The sequence below is a fragment of the Elephas maximus genome, chromosome 27 (assembly GCF_024166365.1).
Source record: "Elephas maximus indicus isolate mEleMax1 chromosome 27, mEleMax1 primary haplotype, whole genome shotgun sequence".
Taxonomy (NCBI): Eukaryota; Metazoa; Chordata; class Mammalia; order Proboscidea; family Elephantidae; genus Elephas; species Elephas maximus.
The window spans coordinates 31515981-31522032 of record NC_064845.1 but is presented as its reverse complement, the minus strand read 5'-3'; positions in this window follow the sequence as shown (position 1 = coordinate 31522032).

Here is a 6052-nt window from a genome sequence, read left to right as displayed (position 1 = left end):
TTCTGGAGTGAGGAACCTCCCCGGCTCTGTCACCATGCCCTACCAGGGGCTGTGGCTCCCCATTTGCTCATGAGGATATCTGGTGTTCTCTCTCCCCACAGGGCCTACACATATTGTCTCCAGACTCAGGTTTTAGAAGAGGTAGGGTGTGTAAGGGGCGGTGGTGACAGGATGGTTAAGCACTGGGCTTCTAGCCAAAAGGTCAGTCCTTGGAACCCACTAGCGACTCTGTGGGAGAAAGATGTGAGTCTGCTTGGAAATCCTATGGGGCAGTTCTACCGTGTCCTGCTCTTTTTTGATTGTTGTTTGCTTGATATAATTTTTTCCATCCTTTGAGTTTTAGTTTGTTTGTGTCTCTAAGTCTAAGGTGTGTCTCTTGTAGGTAGCATATAGACAGATCTTGTTTTTTAATCCATTCTGCCACTCTCTGTCTCTTCATTGGTGCATTTAGTCCATTTATATTCAGAGTTATTGTGGATAGGTATGGATTTAGTGCTATCATTTTGATGTCTTTTTTGGTGTGTTGTTGACAGTTTCTTTTTCCCACTTAATTTTATGTGCTGAGTAGATTATCTTTATATATTGTCCTTTCCTCATATTTGTTGTTGTCAATTTTGTTTCTGCTGAGTCTCTATTTTTCCCTTGTATTTTATTTTGATGTGTAGGATAGTTTGTCTCCTTTGTGGTTACCTTGTTTACCCCTATTTTTCTAAATTTAAACCGAACTTTTACTCTTTGTATCACCATATCTTCCTCTCCATATGGAAGGTATATGATTATATTTCTTAGTCCCTCTTTAGTATTTTAATGTTGTCTTCTTTTACATAATAATATTGCTATTACCCTGTTTTGAGCTTTTTTTTTTTTTTAATCTGGCTTTGTTTTCTTGGATTACCCTGTCTGGGTTGACTTCTGATTGCTCTGCCCAGTGTTCTAGTCTTGAGTTGATACCTGATATTACTGATTTTCTAACCAAAGAACTCCCTTCAGTATTTCTTGTAGTTTTGGTTTGGTTTTCTAAAAATCCCTAAACTTGTGTTTATCTAGAAATGTCACAATTTCACCTTCATATTAAAGAGACAGTTTTGCTGGGTATATGATTCTTGGCTGGGAATTCTTTTCCTTCAATTTTTTAAATATGTCATCCCATTGTCTTCTTGCCTGCATGGTTTTTGCCAAGTAGCCCGAGCTTATTCTTATTGGCTTTCCTTTGTAGGTGGCTTTTTGTTTATCCATCGCTGCTCTTATAATTCTTTATCTTTGGTTTTGGCAACTTTGATTGTAATATGTCTTGGTGACTTTCTTTTAAGATCTACCTTATGTGGACTTCGATGAGCATCTTGGATAGATATCTTCTCATCTTTCACGATATCAGGGAAGTTTTCTGCCAACAAATCTTCAACAATTCTCTCTGTATTTTCTGTTATTCCTCCCTGTTCTGGTACTCCAATCGCTCGTGGGTTATTTCTCTTGATAGAGTCCCACATGATTCTCAAGGTTTCTTCATTTTTTAAAATTCTTTTATCTGATTTTTCTTCAAATATATTAGGGCCAAGTGATTTATCTTCAAGTTCAAAAATTCTAGCTTCTACTTGCTCAATTCTGCTCCTCTGACTTTCTATTGAGTTGTCTACTTATGTAATTTTATTGTTAATCTTCTGAATTTCTGATTGCTGTCTGCCTATGGATTTTTCCAGCTTATTAAACTTTTCGTTATGGTCCTGAATAATCTTTCTAGTTTCTTTAGCTGCTTTATCTGTGTGTTCCCTGGCTTGTTCTGGGGGTTGCCTCATTTCCTTCTTGATGTCTTCAAGGGTTCTGTATATTAAACTTTTGTATTCTGGCTCTGGTAATTCCAGGAATGCACTTTCATCTAGAAGATCCCTGGATCTTTGTTTTGAGAGCTTTATGAGGTGATCATGGTCTGTTTCTTTATGTGACTTGATATTGACTGTTTTCTCCGAGCCATCTATAAGTTATCATATTAATTAATGCTTGCTTACTGTGTCATAGCTTCTTGCTTTGTTTTGTTTTGGTATACCCCTATGAGTTGCTTGAGTGAGCTAGCTTGATTATTTTCACCTTTGGAGCTCTGACGTCCTGTCCCAAGATGGCTAGAGCTGTTATCTGGTATATCAGTCTAGGAGTCCATTCAGTTTTCTTGTATGAATTCAGCTCAGGTGTCGAGGTAGCTGATCATCAAGTGTGTGGTACAGGCTCTGTCCTACAGTCTTAGAGGGGCAGGGGATATTGGCGTATATACCGGTATCTGATTGCAGCAGGGGGTCACACTCTGAACAAAGCAGAGGACTGAGAACCAACCCCCGAGTGTCTCTGAGGAAAGTGTGTCCCTGGTCCCTAGAGCGTGCAGGTGGGTGGGTTCTGCAGATGGACCATGGGCATCCAATGTTTTTGTTTGTAAGGACTGGGAGGTACCAGTAATCTTTAGACCCCTGTCGTGGGTGGCTTGGTGACCTGAGTGGAGCTACCAGTCCTTAGGTCCCTGATGTGGGTAGGTGAGGACCTTGTTTAATAGGCAAAGCAATGTCGAACATCAAACACTCACCTCTCCACCACACAGCTGAAATGGTTGGATTCTGCCAACAACGGCCTATTCCCCCAAAATAGGCCCACACAGGTCCATGCAGAAGGGAAGGGTGCTGAAAGCCCATGGATGGTTTATGCCTGGACAGGAGCCGCTTCTGTCCTGAGCTCCCCTGGTTAGTGGAGCTAGCAAATTATCTTTTCCCCCCGTTGCAAATTTTTTCCTTCCCCAAGGCCAGGAGGATGGCTCTAGGTGCTCAACAGGGCCTATCTCAGGCCCAGGGAATTCAGCAGCTGAAGCCAGCTTGGGGCTGGGGGGCGCGCGGTAAAATATACACAAGTACTTAGCTTCTGCTGAGACCGCTGTTCTTTTCAGGTTCCGGAGGTGTGAGTAGGCTGTGTGGCTGGCTGTTTCTCCCTGAGGAAACTGCGGCTGAATGTTAGTACCAGTCCACCACCACCACCGCTCCGGGAATGGTGCCTGAGTGCTCCCCACGATTCAGGTCTGGTAACTCCTCTCCGCTTCTGAACGGTCTCTTCCTCCCCCTGCCCATCAGATCATTGTCTAAGCTTGCCTTTGAAGCTCAGGGCTCCCAGCTTTTCACAAATATACTCATTTCACTTATTTTCGGGGGTCTTTGTTGTAAAGAGGGCTCGATGGAAGCGTTTGTCTATTCCACCATCTTGGCTCTGCCTCCCATTGTTACCGTTTTGAGTATTTTTTTATCTTGATTTCCCTGTCTGGGGTGACTTCTTATTGCTCTGCCCAGTGTTCTAGTTTTGGGTCAATACCTGATATTATTGATTTTCTAACTAAAGAACTCCCTTTAGTATTTCTTTTAGTGTTGGTTTGGTTTTTACGAATTCCCTAAACTTCTGTTTATCTGGAAATGTCCTAATTTCACCTTCATATTTGAGATATGGTGTTGCTGGATATATAATTTTTGGCTGGCAATTTTTTTCCTTCAATTTTTTATATAAGTGATCCCATTGCCTTCTTCCCTCCATGGTTTCTGCCGAGTAGTCTGAGCTCATTGTTACTGACTTTCCTTTGTAGGTGACTTTTTGTTCATCCCTAACTGCTCTTAAAATTCTCTCTTTATCTTTGGTTTTGGTTTTGGCTGTTAAAATTATGTCTTTATCTTTCTTTTGAAATCTACATTATGTGGAGTTCGATGAGCATCTTGGATAGATATCATCTCATCTTTCACGATATCAGGGAAGTTTTCTGCCAACAAATCTTCAACAATTCTCTCTGTATTTTCTGTTATCCCTCCCTGTTCTGGTACTCCAATCACTCGTGGGTTATTTCTCTTGATAGAGTCCCACATGATTCATAGGATTTCTTCATTTTTTTAATTCTTTTATCTGATTTGTCTTCAAATATATTGATGCCAAGTGTTTTATCTTCTGTCTCACCAGTTCTGCCTTCCATTTGCTCAATTCTGCTCCTCTGACTTTCTATCGAGTTGTCTACTTCTGTAATTTTGTTGTTAATCTTTTGAATTTTGGACTGAAATCTCTATGGATCCTTGCAGCTTATTAAATTTTTTGTTATGTTCTTGAATAACTTTTTTAATTTCTTCAACTGCTTTATCTGTGTGTTCCTTGGCTTTTCTGCATATTGCCTGATCTCCTTCCTGATCTCGTTCCTGTTGTCTTGAAGCATTCTGTCTATTAATCTTTTGTATTCTGCATCCGGTAATTCCAGGAAGGCACGTTCATCCAGAATATCAGTTGATTCTTTGTTTTTAGAGCTTGTTGAATCGATCATCATCTGCTTCTTTATGTGATTTGATATTGACTGTTGTCTCTGTGCCCTCTGTAAGTATTGTATTAGTTCATTTTATGTTTGCTGACTATATCCTAGCTTCTCACTTTGTTTTGTTTTGATATATCCATATAGGTTGTGTGAGTGAGCTAGCTTGATTATTTCCACCTTTGAAGCTCTAACGTCATGTCGCCAGATGGCTAGTGCTGTTATCAGGTATATAAGCCTAGGAGCCCATTCACTTTTCCTGTATGAATTCAGCTCAGGTGTCCAGGTAGTTGGTCATCAAGTGTGTAGTACAGGCTCTGTCCTACAGTCTTAGAGGGGCAGGGGTGATTAGTGTAGGTACCAGTATCTTGTTGCAGCAGGGGGTCATGTTCTGAACAATGCAGGGGGCTGACATCCATCCCCTGAGTGTCTGTGAGGAAAGAGCATCCCTGTTCCCTTGAGCGCATAGTGGGATGGGTCCTGCAGATGGACCTTGGGCACCCAATCCTTTTGGTTTTAAGGACTGGGAGGTACCAGTTATCCTTTGACCTCTGTTGCGGTTGGCTGGGTGACCTGAGTGGAGCCACCAGTCCTTAGGTCCCTGATGTGCGTAGGTGAAAAAGGACCCTGTTTAATAGAGAAAGCAATGTCAAACATCAAACGCCCACTTCTCCACCGCACAGCTGAAACAGTTGCAGTTTGCCAACAAGGTCCTATTCTCCTGAAATAGGCCACACATGTCCATGGAGGGGGAAAGGTGTTCAAAATCCACAGATCATTTATGCCTGGACAGGAGCTGCTTCTGTCCTGAGCTCCACAGGTTAGTGGAGCTGGCAGATTATCTTTTCCTTAGCTGTGAATTTATTCCTTCTCCAAGGCCAGGAGAATGGGTCAGGACATACAACAGGGCCTATCTCAGGCCCAGGGAAATTGGCAGCCACTGAAGCTGGCTTGCAGGCTGGGGGTGCAGTAAAATATATGCAAGCACTTAGCTTTTGCGAGAGCGCCGCTCTTCTCTGGTTCTGGAGGTGTCAGTAGGCTGTGCGGCTGGCTGTTTCTCCCTGAGGATACTGCGGCCAAACACTACGATCAGCCCACTGCAGCTTGAGGGTTCCTAGCGATTCAGGTCCAGCAACCCCTGTCCACTTCTGGACCATCTCTCCCTCCCCCTGCCACTCAGTCCATTTTCTAACTTTGCCTTTGATGGTCAGGGCTTTTAGCTTGTCATAAATGCAATCGTTTCACTTGATTTTTGGGGGGGTCTTTGTTGTAAGAGGGTTCGCTGGAAGCGCCTGACTACTCTGACATCTGGGCCCCCCTCCAAAAATATCTTTGTCAAATGGCTGATCATCATCATACCTTCACCAAGGTTGAAGCCTTATCTAGTAAAACCAGGAAGGCCAGTAACACAATTATTATTTAATACTGTTCAAAATTTTGGCCAATTCAATTGAAAAGGAGAAGAAATCAATAATCTTAGTTAGAAACAGAGAAAAAGTATGTCAATATTGTCAAGAAATAATATAAAATTATTACTATTGACAGGCGCGATAAACTACATGACAAACCACAAGGTTATATTATAAAAAAAAATCTCAAATATGCCATGTACTTCCTTCTTGCCAAGCCATCTTCTCAGTGCTTCACACGTTATTATCTCATTTAATCCTCACAAGAACCCTGTCGTTGTTAGGTGCCATTGAGGCAGTTCTAATTCATAGCGACCCTGTGCACAACAGAACAAAAGAC